Raw genomic sequence first — 17,033 nt, 5'->3', positions numbered from 1 at the left:
TTGAGTTTGAAAGTCCTGGAAGACAGCCAAATGAGGTGTGGCCACAGGAAGGCAGAGGGGCCTGGGCTCTGCCCTGGGGAGGCACAGGAAGCCGCCTGGATGGATGTGCTTAGCTCAGGGAGGGTGCGGAGGGGTGAGAAGAGTCGTACGCTGAGCCAGAACCAGGGAGAAAAACCCAAGTGAGAAAAAGCCCTAGAGAAGGGACCAGCCTGGGGAAAATGAGTCTGAAGTCTAGAAGGACAGGCACTACCAAGAGGGCACAGGGGACATCAGCAGAGCCTCTGGGGAGTGAGCGCCCCTCGTGGTGTGGGATTAAAACTGCATCTTACAGGAGTTACATGAGGCTGCTTGTGTGATTTTTTTTTTTTTTCTCTTGAATTCCTTCCCTGGCCAGCTTGCTAGTGCAGGTACTGGGAACCGTGGTGATGGGGGTGAGAGGCAGGGGGGTCTTTGCGAGGGCCTGGTAAGGTGTCACCCAAGCCTGGGGCAGCAGTGGAGCCCAGAAAGAATGCGCTGGGTCAGCGCTTAGAGGGGTCAGGAGGGCAGGTGGAATCTGAGCGAGTGAGTGGACAGACCGATGGCAGGTTTGGGCTGTGGTGTTTGGAGGTGATGTCCTCCCCAGGTGTTTTTGAGCCTCTGGTCCCCAGTTTGGTGGTGCTGTCTGGGGAGGTCTGGGGGTGGGGTACAGCCTGTTGGAGAAGGCCTTTGAAAGCCTTTTGAGCTAAAGACTCACCCATTTCCAGTTTGCTCTCTTAGCTTTGTGCTTGTAATTCAAAATGTGAGCTCTCAGTCGCTGCTCCAATCACCATGCCCACGATTGCTGCCGAGCATGCCCACTGCCATGAACTCGAACCCTCTAGAACCATAACCCAAATATTTCTTCCATAAGTTGGCCATGGTGTTTTGTCACAGCAACAGAAAAATAACTAATACAGGACTCAGAGGGGACACTGAGTCAGAATGTCTTTCCTCCTTTTTTTAGGTAAGAGATTTACTAAAAGAGTTACTTAATGCTGTAGATGGGCAGACAGACAGACAGCAGCATATCGGGCCTCTGAAGTGAGATCAGGTCCACACGGCAGAGTGAGGGTCCCTTCTTACACATTTTAGAGGAAGGGAAGGCTCTATATATACTCTGTGATTGGTAATCAAAGTGCATGCTTGAGCCCAGGCTGCCTCTGACTGCTGTTAACTTGGGGTCTGTGTGCAGAGTCAGCTGTGGGGGTGGGAGGTGGGAGAGCAGGAATCTAGGAAGTAAGTCAAAGTAAGGAGAGCTTTGCTACCTGGTGTGGCCCTGGCTAATGTGAAGGACGGAGGTGGAGTGGAGGGCCAGAGGAGAACCCGGGTCAGGTGAGGTTCGTGGCATGGGGGTGTGGGGTTGCGTGAGGGAAGGGGTGCTGGAGAAGAAGCCTGGAACTTAGTATTCCTAGGGCTGTTCGAGTCAGAGCCTGGGCTCAGCAGCCCGTGGTCAGTATGCCAATTAAACAGACCGGTGACAGTGAGAAGTAGATAAAGGAGATTTGGTCAATGTGGCCACATTGGGAAGAGCAAAGAGGTCCAGTGACCCCTGTAAGTCCATCTTCAGGGTGCCGGCTGGATGTTCAGGCTTAAATAGAGATCAAGAGGTGTGCAGAGCCAAACAGTCCTGGTCAAGGTGTGGTCCTGCCTGTCACTGACCCGCATTGTCTGGGCTCCAGTCTCTGCCTCAAGGTGTTGACAGGCTGTCGTCACTGTGTGAAGTCTCTTCCTGGAGACAAGCCCTCCACCCCCTGCCTGGCACCAAGACCTCCGTCTACTTCACGAGGCAGCTCGATAATCCTGGGGAAATGCCAATTTCATGGGGTCATTGTCCGACTATTCTCAGAGTCAAAGAGGCACATGTCCCTCTTAGAATGTTCTCATTCCCCCCTGCACCTGCATGAACAGGGTGGTTCCTGAGGACGATGACGTCAGAAGCAGAATTAGAATTAGTGTCCTCTGTCCATGAGGAACGCCGGCAGGAAGGAGGTCTGGCCGTGACAGGCACAGCACAGGACATTACAACGGGAGGCTAAGCCTTAGCCATATGGGAATTTCACAATAAGGAGGGTGAACAGGAAGTGGCTGGGGGGAGGGGCAGGGAGGAGGAGAAAGGACACTACACACAGGGCTGGGGAGGCCAACATCATAGGTCCTTTTTTTTTTGTTTTGTTTTGTTTTTTGTTTTTTGTTTTTCGAGACAGGGTTTCTCTGTGTAGTTTTGGTGCCCGTCCTGGATCTCGCTCTGTAGACCAGGCTGGCCTCGAACTCACAGAGATGCGCCTGGCTCTGCCTCCTGAGTGCTGGGATTAAAGGCGTGCACAGCCACCGCCGCCCGGCCCAGGTTGTGGAGTCCTTAAGGACAAACCTGTAGAGGAACATTCTTAGAATAGAAGAGTGTCCTTCTAATCCCTGCTGGTGTCCCCACTGTTTCCACCGCACAGCAGCCTGCCTCTGCCGTCAAAGCAGTGACATCATCGCCTGTTGCCAGGGGCCTTTCTACCGTCAGCCATGGGACACGTGCACCCCTTAAAAGTGCCTGCCAGCCAAGCTCGCTCTCCTGCCTCTCTTCTTCCTGTTTCTCTGTCTGTCTGTCTGTCTGCCTGCCCGCCTGCCTCTCATGTCCCCACCTTCCGCTGTTTCACTCTCCCCCTCCTCCAATAAACCCCTTGCACAGCCTCTGCCGCATGTGGCACACCTGGCAGGGCCCCACTGCACTTTTCTTTTTGATCCTTTCACCAAGAGCTTGGGAACAGTGGGCCAGTCGTTGCCAAGGCGGATGCAGGGTTGAGCTGAGAGACCTGGTCGTGGGGAAGCATGGGACATCCTCATGCCTGTCCCGGAGGAGGCAGAGCTATGCTCAGGGTGTGCTGGCCCAGCGGCGGAGTCCCATTCTAGCACTGCCCCCCAAGCCTTGGCAGAGGAGGCAGCTCCTTTTGCTGTATGCACGGCCTAGGCAGGAAGAGGAAAGACATTGCCATTAGAGCAGTCACAGCTGAGGGTGCAACCAGGACAGGCAACCAAAAGGGCCCGTCCACTTGTTTGGGGCGGGAACATTCTCGGTGTTAAAAAGGAAGTGAAGGTGACCCAGCAAGGCAGCTTCTTCCTTTTTTCCCTTTCATTTATTTTTATGTTTATGGTTGTTTTACCTGTGTGTATACAGCACCCACAGAGGTTAGAAGAGGGTGTCAGATCCTCTGGGACCAGAGTTACAGGCAATTGTGAGTCACCATGTGGGTTCTGGGAATCGAACCTGGGTCCTCTGAAAGAGCAGTCTGTGCTCTTAACCACTGAGCCCCAGGCAGTTCCTATTTTTGCGAAAAGGGCATGTCATCACCCAAACCAGGAGAGCAAGGAGCTAACATGGCCAGGATGGCCCCTGTTTTACCCCTGTGGCAAGGGGGAGCTTGGCTGTTCCTCCCTGGCTGTGGTTCAGCCTCGCAGTCCACTCCCAGTTGGCTCCTGTAGAAGGCAGCTGTATGTAAATGGAGGGAGGACAGGCATCAGGAGTCAGCAGCCCTGGGCCATCAACTTCTGGGAATGCATAAAGCAGTGGGCGGGTAAACAAAAGTATTACAAGGTGGGGGAGATGAAAAGATTTGAATTCCTCTGCATAAAAGTTGTAGGAGGTAGGGAGATTTATGAAATATTGACCCTTGGCAGCCAGTCCCCTTTGATAGAAAAACTAAAACCCGTTTCTCCAAGCTGAGTACAGAGGTGTGCGTGGGACTGGTTGGTACTCAGGAGGCTGAGACAGGAGAATCTTGTAAGCCTGAGAGTTGGAGGCCAGCTTGGGCAACATGATGAGACCTTATCTCAAAACAAATCCAGGGGGCGGCTGGAGAGATGGCTCCCCGGTTGAATGTTTCCTGCTCCCGCAGAGGGCCCCGGATTCCATTCCCAGCTCCCACAGGGCAGCTCACAACCTCTGTAATTCCAGTTCCAAGGGGTCTGATGCCCGCTTCTGGCCTCTGCAGGCACTGCATGCATGTGGAGTACCAGAAGTACGTTCAGGCATTCGACATAAACAAGCGTTGAGGGTGTGGTTCATTGGATTTGATTCCCAGCACACAGGTAAGATAGCTAGGTGTGGCGGGGCTGGGGAGGGAGAGACAGCCACTTCCTTTAAGAACCAGGACCCTGACCTGCCTTCACATGGCGTTGGCCTGGAGATGGCGCCTTTCTCTGCATTTATGGACTATTCTAGTGAAATGTGAACTTGCATGTAAAAATCTCTCTTTAAAAAGATGTTAGTAATTAAACGTTTGAGGGCTGGGGCTCAGTGTTCCAGAGCATGTGCTGCTCTGACAGAGGACCTGCGTTCAGTCCCCAGCACCCACACCGAGCAGCTCACAACCACTTGTAACTCCAGCTCTAGGGCACCCAACAGCCTCTTGCGGCCCCTGGGGGCACCTGCACTCCCGTGTTCACCCCTTCTTCACATATACACATAATTAACGGTAAACGTCTTTAAAAAACGAACGCAAAGTGGAATGTTTTGAAGACACCGAACAGGCAGCATGCTCCCAGGCCACCGGAGTCCACAGACTGGCAGCTGTAAATCACAAGCAGTTCAAGTGATGCCGAGAGGCCGAGTCAGCACAGTGAGGGAGACAGAGCAGAGGCGAGGCGAGGGCCTGGCTCAGCTGCCGGAGTAACCGCACAGCAGTGATGTCCTCGGCTGCCTTCCTGGGGGTGGTGTCTCCTTTAGATTTTAGTGTTTCCCTATGAATTCCCCTGGCTGGCCCCGGACACATCCGCTTTATGTTTCCTTTAAAACAAAAAGGGGGTTATTTTTAGTTTTTAAGCGTGTGTGTGTGTGTGTGTGTGTGTGTGTGTGTGTGTGTGTGTGTGTGTGTGTATACAGGTGCCAGTGGAGTCCAGAGAATGGTTTTGGAGCTTCTGGAGCTGGAATTACAGGCGACCCAACATGCATGCTGGGAACTGAACTCGGGCATGTTCCTGATGAGCGAGCCAACCTGCTTTTCTTCACCGCCCCCCTTTCCCTCCCTCCCCCCCCCGCCCCTCCTCCCTCCGTCTCTCTTCCCTCCTGTCTTCCTTTCTGTTTGGGGACAGGACCTCATTAAGTTTCCAAGGATGGCCTGGAACTCCTGCTCCTTTATCACCTTCTGAGTCCCGAGTTTCTAAAATAGTGAGTTGTTTCCTTCAAGGTAATGAACAGAGTGCTTTTAAAATATTATCTTTTTATCTATTGTGTGTGTGTGTGTGTGTGTGTGTGTGTGTGTGTGTGTGTGTGTGTGGTGTGTGTCTGGATATGCGTGCCTGTGCATGCATGTGTGGAGCTCAGAAGCCAAAGTTGGCTCTCTCCTGTTGCTCTCCATCTAAGTTTTTGAGTTAAGGTCTGTCATAGAAGCTGGGGCTCTCCAGTTCAGCTAGGTTGGCTCCGGGGGTCTGCCTGTCTACACCCTCCCAGTGCTGGGGTTACAGAATGTGTTGTTGGAGCCGAGTTGCTGGGGATCTGAGTTCAGGTCCTCATGCATGGCAGACACTGCCCTGTAAGCAGAGCCTTCTCCCCAGCCCTGAGTTTGACTTTGAGTTTTGCAGTATCACTTGGGGTAAAACAGTCTCACTAGTTCATATTGGAGCAGGCTGTTTGAGGAAAGAGAGACTCATCCGTGAGGCTCATTCCAGTTGAGATGGTCATAATTTGGTTGCAGCAGGAAGTGGTCTAATGAAATTTAAAAACTGTCATAGTTAGGGTTACTATTGCTGTGATGAAACACCACGACCAGAAGCAGCTTGGGGAGGAGAGGGTTATATGCCCTGAATCACAGTCCATTGAGGGAAGCCAGGGCAGGGGCTGATGCAGAGGCCCTGGAGGGGTGCTGCTTACTGGCTTGCTCCCCGTGACTTGCTCAGCCTTTTTTCTAATAGAACCCAGGACCAGCAGCCCAGGGATGGCACCTCCATGGGCCGGGCTGTCCCCCATCAATCATTAAGAAAATGCCCCCTAGGCTTGCCTACCGCCTGACCTCACAGAGACATTTTCTCAGTTGAGGCTCCCTCCTCTCAGATGACTCTAGCTTGTGTCAAGTTGACAGAAAACCAGCCAGCACAGACATGGAATTTGTCCTGGCATTCACTTACCCTAGGGTTGTTTAAAATTCAGTACTGTGTGTTTTTGTGTGAATGCAGCATGCATATGGAAGGGAGCCAGAGGACAGCCTGGGTGCCAGCCCTCACCCTCCACATTCTCTGCTGTTTCCCCACTGTGCACTCAAGTTAGCTGTCCTGGGAGCTTGGAGATTTCCCCCTTTGCCTTCCAACTCCCCATAGGGCGCCTGGGATTAGAGGTGCTCATACTACACACCCAGCTTGGTTGCTTGGTTGCTTTCTTTCTTTCTATATATATATATATATTTTTGTCTTTTCAAGACAGGTTTTCTTTGTGTAGCTTTGGAGCCTGTCCTGGATCTTGCTCTGTAGTCCAGGCTGGCCTTGAACTCACAGAGATCCGCCTGCCTCTCTGCCTCCTGAGTGCTGGGATTAAAGTCGTGCACCACCACTGCCTGGCTCACACCCAGCTTTCTACACAGCTTCTGAGGATTCGAACTCAGGCCCTGCACACTTGTGCAGACTTTTCATATTTCCTTCTGTGTGTATGTGCATGTTTACACACATTTTTGTGTGTGCGCACTTGTGTGTGCAAGAGCACATGCATGTGGAGACCAGAGGTCAATCTCTGGTGTCCTCAGGGGCCACCCACCTTGTGTTTTGAGAGAAGGTCTCATTGAGACCAAGGGCTTGCTGAGGAGGTAGGCTGGCCGGCCAGGGAGCCCCAGAGTCCTGTTTTCACTCCCACCCAGTGCTGGGATTACAGGTACGCACCACCAAGCTCCGAGTTTTCTCTTAGGTGCTGGGGACCAAACTCGGGGCCTCATGCTTGCATGGTTACAGTTTTACTGACTGAGCCGTCTCTCCAGCCCCCACAGACAGACCTTTAAAAATAGGTTTAGTTTTAATTCTGCACGTTTGTTTGTCTGTGTGTATGTGTGTGCATGTGTGTCCAGGTGCCCAAGGAGGCCAGGAGAGGCTGTTAGAAGCCCTGGAACGAGTGTTATAAGTGGTTGTAAGCAGCTCACGGTGGGTTCCGGGAACTGAACTCCAGGATGCAAGGGCAGCAAGCGCTCTTAACTGCGGAGAGTTTTTCCAGCCCTCAGATTTTTTCAAACAAATGACATCACAGCTTCTGCTTCCTGCAGCTTGCTTCCCACCCCCTCCTCTCATTTAGTGATGCATCCTGGACCCTTCCCAGGACAGTAGGTAGGGACCTTCCTTTCTCTGTAATAGCTGTATACTCCAAACACTGGCTCTTTCATAATTTATACAAATATTTCTAGTTAGTGGATTTTTTCCAGATTATTGCATTGTATGTAAACAACAACAAAAATCCACTTTCTTGCACACTTACATCTCAGCGCGTGGGACTTATCTTTGCTAATAGTTTCCATTTCCCCATACGTGTGTGTGTGTGTGTGTGTGTGTGTGTGTGTGTGAGTGAGTGAGTGTGAGTATGTATGTAGCTAGAGTTTTCCTACCTGGCCCACAGTCAGGACAAATCTCTCTCACCTGCCAGTCCCACAGCCGCTCAGACCCCACCAAGTAAACACAGAGACTTATATTGCTTACAAACTGTATGGCCATGGCAGGCTTCTTGTTAACTGTTCTTATAGCTTAAATTAATCCATTTCTATAAATCTATACCTTGCCACGTGGCTCGTGACTTACCGGCATCTTCACATGCTGCTTGTCATGGCGGCGGCTGGCAGTGACTCCTTCTGCCTTCCTGTTCTTTCTTTTCTCCTCTCTGTTAGTCCCACCTATACTTCCTGCCTGGCCACTGGCCAATCAGTGTTTTATTTATTGACCAATCAGAGCAACACATTTGCCATATAGAACATCCCACAGCACTCCCCCCCCCTTTTTTTTCCAAAAAGGAAGGTTTTAACCTTAACAAAGTAAAATTACATATAATTTGGGAATTTGGGTGTAGCTTCTCTTACTACTTCCTGCTGGAGGGGGGCGCTGTATGGGGACACAAAGAAAATTTTAGGATTATGTAATAGTCCATGAGGCTGTATTGTCTGAGCCAGTTGCCTTGAAACCATTCTGGATGTTGGATCATCTGGGCCATGGTGTTATCGGAGACCTTTCAGGGGGTCTTGGCTGGTCAAACCTGATGTATCTTAATCTGGAACAAATCCATAGCCTCTGGCTTTCTGTGGGAACAAAAGCAGAGCCTCCTTTCCAAGGCAACACATCCTTATATCCAAATTTTGAAGTCCAGGTATCTTTAAAATATACATATTGGTTTAACTCAACATCTTTTATGATCAAATGTTTTTCTGCAGTTAAAAATCCCAAAGACAACACAATCCAGATTCTCTGTGTAATATTCATTGTAAACTATTACATCTGAATCAGTCTTATTGTGAATTTCTTGCTTTAAACTGCAGCATTTGTAAGACTGAAATGGCGCTATGGCTCCTGGCTCCGCCCACCTCAGCTTCCCAACATGGCGGTGGTACGTTTTCCACCAGCTCTGGGAGCTATCATGGGTCTATGCTTTTATCCAAGCAGCGTATAGCCCAGAAACCTCTTTTTTTGTTTTGTACTAGCAAAGGCTAAATCCACCACGCAGCTTAATGTGCCACTTGCAGAGGCCTCATTCCCGCCATACGGCAGGCGCACACTAGGAACCTGCCAGTAGCTCAAACCGGCAGCTGCCGCTCATTTGAGAGAGACAATTAGGAAGCTGTTTTTAGCTCCGTTTTAGAGTCTTTTCTCAGGTTTTAGATGGAAACTCTTGCCAACACGTTGGGCGCCATTTGTAGCTAGAGTTTTCCTGCCTGGCCCACAGTCAGGACAAATCTCTCTCAGCTGCCAGTCCCACAGCCACTCAGACCCAACCAAGCAAACACAGAGACTTATATTGGTTACAAACTGTATGGCCGTGGCAGGCTTCTTGCTAACTGTTCTTATAGCTTAAATTAATCCATTTCTATAAATCTATACCTTGCCACGTGGCTCGTGGCTTACCGGCATCTTCACATGCTGCTTGTCATGGTGGCGGCTGGCAGTGACTCCTTCTGCCTTCCTGTTCTTTCTTTTCTCCTCTCTGTTAGTCCCACCTATACTTCCTGCCTAGCCACTGGCCAATCAGTGTTTTATTTATTGACCAATCAGAGCAACACATTTGCCATATAGAACATCCCACAGCACTGGAAGTCACTGGACCCCTTGGGTGCCAGTTCTCACCCTCCACTGTGTTTGAGGCAGGGTCTTGTTCGCTGCTGCATACTCCAGGCTAGCCGGCCTGTGAGCTGCTGGGGATTCCCCTCCCTTTGCCTCCTGTCTCACATGGAGTGTTGGGGTGACCAATGTGGGCTGCTGCACTCAGCTTTATGTGGGTCCTGGGGATCTGAACTTAGGTCCCTCTGCTTGTGCGCAGGCGCTTGACTGGTCGACCATCAGCCCCTAGTTCTTGCTTTTAAACGCTGGCCCTCCCGTCCTGTGATTTTGCTCCTGTGATTGTGGCAGAGCTGGCTCCTTGGGCCTTTGAAGAAGACCACGCTCTCGTGGACAAAGCTGCCGGAGCAGTAGCTTTAGGGGCTGTCCAAGGGCGGGTTGTGTTTCCTGCGAACTTCAGCACCCTCTCTGTCGAGTGTTGTAGGGAGAGCCTTGGCGGGGTCAGGAACACTGAGATTGCAGGTGAGCACCACACACAAGGCAGGTTGCAGGACTTGCTTCTTGTCACGTGAGTCTAGGATCATGCTTTGCCTTCAGCTGAAAGTCTCTTCCGTTCGCTTTAACTGGAACACGTTCAATTCTGTAGAACCGGCAGCATTTTTAAAGCAGGGCGTCTTTGATGTGTCCTTATGGTTAAATGTCCTCAGAACATAGTCGGAGGCTCAAAATGCCCACAGGCCCTACACTGGTCATGCTAATTTTGATCTGCTCATCAAAAGTATTATCCAACTTGGCCATCCCATGCTTACTACCTTTATTCTCTATAATCAAGAAGGAAAGGGTGCTGGGTGGTGATGGCACACACCTTTAATTCTAGCACTGGGGAGGCAGAGGCAGGTGGATCTCTGTGAGTTTGAGGCCAGCCTGGTCTGCATAGTGATTCCAGGACAGCCAGGGCTACACTGAGAAACCCTGTCTCAGAAAACCAACCAACCAGCCAACCAACCAACCAACCAACCAACCAACCAACCAACCAACAAAAAACGGACCTGAGTTTGATCCGTAAGTCCCTTCTGGTGGAGGAAAGAACCATCTCTTGCGAGTTGTTCTCTGACTCCATGGCACACACATACCCACACTCCTTACTACCCTACCACAGTGAAATAAATGTGATGATTTTTAAGAAAGTGATTCTGTGAGATATACCATAGGCTTAGGATAACTGATACCATGCAGGTATCTTTTATTTTTAAATGTTATTTATTACTATTTGAAAAGATTTTTATTCATGTATACTTGTGTGTGCAGGTGTCCTGGGGGCCAGAAGGGGATGCTGGCTTCCCTGAGCTCACAGCTGCCTGACTGATGTGAGTGCTGGGAACCGAACTCTGGAGGAGCAGCAAGTGCTGCCCTCACCAGGCCCCCAGTCCTCCTCCTCCTCCTCCTCCTCCTCCTCCTCCTCCTCCTCCTCCTCCTCCATTCTGTCTGTAGGGTTAGCAGCTAACAATGTTGGTTCTTTCTTGAACTAGTCTTTCTTTTTTCAGTGTCTTTAATGTGTGTTGTGTGTGTGTGTTCTTATTTAGATACCTGTTCTTACGTTCTCCAGTCATTTCGGGGCTCATTTGAAGGGTCAGATGATGGTGTTTTGTTTTAAAGGCAAAGGTTGTGTTTCTGGAACGGTTACCTGCAAAGATAAAAACAAAATCAGCCACAGTAAATGGACTGTATGTGGTTTAAACAGGGAACAGTTTCTTATCTTTAGAGCCAGGCCAGGAGGTGGATGTGTCAGGAGTGGCAGACATTTGGCCACCACCCATGTCTCAGGTCCCTCCCTGATCCTAGCGAGACAGCTGCCTGTGGCCTGGCCTGGCAATCTCAGCACTGGTTACTTCTGATTGGCAAGTAAGCAACACAAACTAGATCCGGAGGGATGGCGAGGAGGCTGGCAGCACGTCTTCCCAGCGCCCACACGGTGGCTCACACTGCCTGTAACTCTGGCTCAGGGGATCTGGTGCCCCTGGCTGCTGTGGACACCAACACTCGTACGCATGTGCTCCCACATGACTTAAGAGGTGGATCTCATGTGTCTCACTCTGCTTCACACTGCCTGTGCAGCTGAGGTAGGCGTGAACTTCAGCTCCCACCCCAGAGCGCTAGGATTATTAGGTGTGTGCCTCCGCACAAGTTTATGTGGTGCAGAGACCAAACCCGGACTGCCAGGCCAGCTCTGCGTGGACTGAGCCACAACCCAGACTTGGAGCAAAGACTTCAGTCTCCAGTGATTGCAGAAAAGACTTCATTGGTGATTATTTCCTACAGAAATTGACTTTACTTAAAACAAAATAAAAACAAACAGACAAAACCCAGGGGTGAGGGGTGTTGGGGAACTTCTCATCGGTAAGTGTCTGCCATGCACTCGAGGACATGAGTCAGATCTCCAGACTCACAGGGGAAGGCAGGCATGGCTGGGTGCACCTGGGACCCCAGCACTGGGGCACGCAGACACGGGGTCCTGACGTTCGTTCCAAGTTCACCAGGAAACCCTGTCCAAAAACTAAAGCGGGGCTGGTGAGATGGCTTCCTGCCGAGCTTGCCTCCCAGATTCTGGAACCCGCATGCTGGAAGGAGAGAACCAACTCCCACAGACTACCCTCTCACCTCCACGCATGTGCTGTGGCATGTGTGTACACGTGTGCACACACAAAGAAGGTGTTACTGTAATTAGAAAACAATTAAAAGTGAAGGTGGCAGATGGCTGAGGAAAGAGACCCGATGTTCACTTCTCACCTTCACAGACATATGCATGTGTATCTGTGCACACCCCACACTAAGAAGTACAACGTGCGCGTGTGCGTGCGCGCACTCACACACACACACACACACACACACACACACACACACACACACACACACACACTAAGTGCATAACTTGGTGTCTGCAGGTGTTTGAAAGGACCCTGCCCTCACCCCAGCCCAGACACATGTTGGCTCATTTCCATCAAGTTCACAGAAATAAGGTTGACCGAGAAGTATTGGACACTTAGGTGGTGTGGGAGCTCCAGCCTCATTTGCCGGCCTCAGCTCTGCCAGAAATGGTTGATGGCTGTAAACGAGGCCAACGGTATCTTCAGGTTCCTAAATCTCAGCCTTGTGGGGCGCCTGTACCCCCATCCCTTCTATTTCTATCCCCGCTCAGATGTGCTTAATTATCTAGTTAATTGCTTAGCTCACTCATTAAACAGCACATAATTAGTGCAGGGGGAGTAGGACGATGCCTGGTGTGGGCAGGAGCCTGGAGAAGTACAGGGGAGAAGAAGGAGCGAACATGTCTACGCCTTGACTTCGAGCAGCCCAAGGCCCTGCCTGGAGCCAACACCAATGCTCAGGGACCCCAAGTCATCAAGAAAACAAACTATGTTCAGGCTGCCTGATTTCAAAAGCAGATAAAGAACCTGGAAAATAGCTTGCAAAACTAGGCATGTGACCGCAAAGGCTCTACATACAAGAATGTGTAGATGGAGATACTAGCCAGAAACACGCAGTTAGCCGTGATTACCAGGCCAAGTGTGGTGGCGCATGCCTGTAATCCAGCACTCAGGAGGCTGAAGGGGGGAGAATCCTGAGTTCCAGGCTAGCCTGAGTGACACAGTGAAGCCCTGTCACAAAAGAAGACAAAAACCAACATCGCTCCAGCAAACGAAACAATGCCCACAAAGAACACAGCTTGGGAGTTGGCTCAGTTAGATAGGATTTCTGTGCAGGGGTGAAGACCGGCCGGCATTTTGATTCTAGAACACTTGTAAGAGCTAGGCACGGCGGCCACATGGCTAATGCTTGGGTGGTGGAGACGGCTCCCTTGAGCTTTCCAGTCAGCCAGCTTAGTAGAAACAGTGAGCTCCAGGTTCAGTGAGAGACCCTGTCTCAAAAGATGAAGGTGAGTGGCCAGGTGTGGGGACTCAGCCTTTAATCCTAGGAGGCAGAGGCAGATGGATCTCTGAGTTCAAGGCCAGCCTGGTCTACAGAGCAAGTTCCAAGACAGCCAGGGCTACACAGAGAAACCCTGTCTTGAAACACAACAAACAAACAGACAGACATCAGCTTGCGCCCTTTCCCGTTCACTGTCTGCCTCCTCCTGTGGTTCAAGCCGTGAGCCCTCACCTTCTGTTCCAGCCCCTGTGCCTGCCGCCTGCTGCTCTGCTTCCTGCCATGAAGGACTCTTATCCCTCAGGACCGTGAGACCAATAAACCCTTCATTCTATAAATTGCCTTGGTCATTGTGTTTTATCACAGCAATAGAGAAGTAACTAAGACAGACGCAGAGGCAGGGGGATCTCTGTGAGTTCAAAGCCAGCCTGGTCTATATAAGGGTTCCACACCAGTCAGGGCTAGAGTGAGACCCTGTCTCAAAATGTAAAATAATTTTTAAAAAGGTTGAGGAGCCAAGGAGCTGGCTCCTCAGTTAAGAGCGCTTGCTGCTCTCCCAGAGGACCCCACTCAGTTCCCAGCGCCCAGGTGGGGCGGCTCACAGCTGCCTGTAACTCCAGCTCTAGGGGATCAGATGCCCTCTTCTGGCCTCCGAGGGCACCCACATATTTGTGGCATACACAAGATAGACACACACATACATACACATAATTAAAAAAAAACATGATGGAGAATTACAAAAATACCTGATGTCAACCTCTGGCCTCCACATTCTATGCATACACACTATACACACACACACACACACACACACACACACACACACACACACACACACACGCTCTATCACACACACGTGTACACACATATACAAACTCATGCAGACACTATACACACTATAACACATATATACACTATACATATATATACACATACATACATATGCACATACTGCACATACATGCATACACATACTATATACACACAAACACACTACCCATATTGTACATACACCACACATACTATATATATCCACATACACTATACATACACAACACACATATACATGCATATACATACATTCACATGCACTCAAACATACACACATGCACACACTATACACACATGAACACACTATATACACATACTTGCATGCATACATATGCATATACACATGCACACATACACACTATACATACACTCATGAACACACTGTACATACAGACAAACGCTATACACATAGACATACACATGCACACACATACATACTGTTCATATACATGCACACACATATGCACACATACACTCACACTATACATGCATACACAGTGTTTTAGGCATTCTGAGTAATTCTTTTTCAAGTCCACCTGACTTTAATTTCTTTTTCTTAAGTTTAGACAGGGTCATATGTACCCCAGGCTAGCCTTGGAGGGTTTACATGCTGAAGATTTTTTCCTCTGTCCTCTGGTGTGCTGGGATTATTACTCCTGCTTCGTCCATCAGGTCTTTCAATGACGTCCGTTTCCTCAGGGGTTGTTTTGTCTCTAGAGGTGATCATGTTCTATGACATGTATCCGAGAAGCCCTCTGTGGGCGTGTGCTGACTTCTGTTTGTACCCTGGTGCTGGAGGCCGGGACGGCGAGTGTGTGCTGCTTCCAGCCGTGAGTTTTGCCTCCTTCACAGAGAGGTTCTGAGGCTTTCCGTGTATCTCAGGCCGTAGCATGCTTTGCGTGGTAGTTGCTTGGCTCTGGCTGCAGCTTTTTAGGGAAATCTCCCCTGCAGCTGGGCTCTGGTGACCAAGGAGCCTCTCGGTTGTCTTTTTTTTTTTTTTTCCGAGACAGGGTTTCTCTGTGTAGCTTTGGTGCCTTTCCTGGATCTCACTCTGTAGCCCAGGCTGGCCTCAAACTCACAGAGATCCTCCTGCCTCTGCCTAAAAAAAGGTTTTTTTTTAATTTGATTTATGCATGTGGATGTTTTGTCTGCTTGTACATGTGTGTACTGTGTGCTTGCCTGGTGCCTGCAGAGGCCATCAGATCCCCTGGGACTAGAGTTACAGACAGCTGTGCGCCCCCTTGTGGGTGCTGGGAATCAAACCCGGGTCTGCTGGAAGATCAGCCAGTGCTTTTTTTTTTTTTTAAAGGTTTATTTATATTTAATGTGCACTGGGGTTTGACTGTATATATTCTGTGTGAGGGTGCTAGATCCTCTGGAACTGGAGTTACAGACAGTGGTGAGCTGCCATGTGGGTGCTGGGAATTGAACCTGGGTCCTCTGGAAGAGCAGCCAGGGCTCTTAACCACTGAACCATCTCGCCAGCCCCCAGCCAGTGCTTTAATTGCTGAGCCAACTCCAGTCCAGTCCCGTCCCTGTGTCTCCGTCTCCCTCCCCCTCTACACTCCCTCACTTCGGGAGACAGGTTCTCACTGTGTCTGTGGATGGCCTCGAGCTCACTTTGTAAACAAGGCTAGGTTAAAGGCATGCACCACCAGACCTGACTCTTTTAATCTATTCTCATTCTCTCTCTCTCTCTCTCTCTCTCTCTGTCTCTCTCTCTGTCTCTCTCTCTCAGATTTATTTATTTATTATGTATACAGTGTTCTGCCTGCATGTTTCCCTCCAGGCCAGAAGAGAGCACCAGATCTCATTACAGATGTCTATGAGCTGCCATGTGGTTGCTGGGAATTGAACTCAGGACTTTTGGAAGAGCAGCCAGTGCTCTTAACCCCTGAGCCATCTCTCTAGCCCCTTAATCTATTCTCTTAAAAAAGTGATTTATTTTGTGTATCGAGGGTATGCCCATGCCACAGCACATGTACAGACATCAGAAACAACTTCTGGGAATTGGTTATCTCCTTAACTGTGCAGGTCCTGGGGACTGAGCTCACACTGTCTTGCTTGGTGACAAGCATTGTTATCTGCTAAACCATGTCACCAGCCCTCTATTCTGCTCTTTACTTAAAGATGGCTCCTTTAGAGTCTCGGTTTTTCAAATGAGAAGTTGCCTCACTCTGAGTCTTCTTGGATAGTCATGTGTGCGTGCACGCATGTGTATGTGTGTTGGTGGTGGTCGGGAGCAGAGGCACGTGAACAGGAGAGGAGTGAGAGTGAAGAGCGCAGATTGAAGTCCCCGAACTGTCCCATAGCACCTGTCTGACTCAGGAGTATTCGGGATAGAAACTTGAACAGTTCACCCACTTCACCTTCGGGAAGCTCCGTGGGGGCTGCTGTCATTTTAAAACTGTGTGGGAGATGGGGAGGTGGGAGGTGGGAGATGGGGAGGTGGGAGATGGGGAGGTGGGAGATGGGGAGGTGGGAGATGGGGAGGTGGGGAGATGGGGAGGTGGGGAGGTGGGAGATGGGGAGGTGGGAGATGGGAGGTGGGGAGATGGGGGTAGGAGGTGGGAGATGGGGAGGTGGGAGATGGGGAGGTGGGGAGATGGGGAGGTGGGGAGGTGGGAGATGGGGAGGTGGGAGATGGGAGGTGGGGAGATGGGGGTAGGAGGTGGGAGATGGGGAGGTGGGAGATGGGGAGGTGGGGAGATGGGGAGGTGGGGAGGTGGGAGATGGGGAGGTGGGAGATGGGAGGTGGGGAGATGGGGGTAGGAGGTGGGAGATGGGGAGGTGGGAGATGGGGAGGTAGGAGGTGGGAGATGGGGAGGTGGGAGATGGGGAGGTAGGAGGTGGGAGATGGGGAGGTGGGGAGATGGGGGTAGGAGGTGGGAGATGGGGAGGTGGGAGATGGGGAGGTAGGAGGTGGGAGATGGGGAGGTAGGAGGTAGGAGATGGGGAGGTAGGAGGTGGGAGATGGGGAGGTAGGAGGTGGGAGATGGGGAGGTGGGAGATGGGGAGGTAGGAGGTGGGAGATGGGGAGGTGGGAGATG

The 17,033-nt window shown here is 50.6% G+C and overlaps 1 protein-coding gene across 3 annotated transcripts in view; it reads left to right on the top strand.

Annotated features, from left to right (window-relative positions):
• The window catches only part of Ralb (RAS like proto-oncogene B), a 43,014-nt gene that overhangs the window by 8,001 nt on the left and 17,980 nt on the right, over positions 1 to 17,033 (top strand). The window contains exon 1 of one of the 3 annotated variants that reach the window (XM_052736731.1): positions 4,072 to 4,092. The exons of the other annotated variants lie outside the window; for them this stretch is intronic. The gene's annotated coding sequence lies outside the window, so the exon portion shown is untranslated. Of the gene's footprint in view, positions 1 to 4,071; positions 4,093 to 17,033 lie in introns of those variants that run through there. 3 annotated transcript variants of the gene reach the window in all.

The sequence above is a fragment of the Peromyscus californicus genome, unplaced genomic scaffold (genome assembly GCF_007827085.1).
Source record: "Peromyscus californicus insignis strain IS unplaced genomic scaffold, ASM782708v3 Scaffold_14__1_contigs__length_90479793_seg_2, whole genome shotgun sequence".
Lineage (NCBI taxonomy): Eukaryota > Metazoa > Chordata > Mammalia > Rodentia > Cricetidae > Peromyscus > Peromyscus californicus.
Note: the sequence above shows the minus strand (reverse complement) of the source record. Positions and strands in the feature narration are given on the sequence as shown.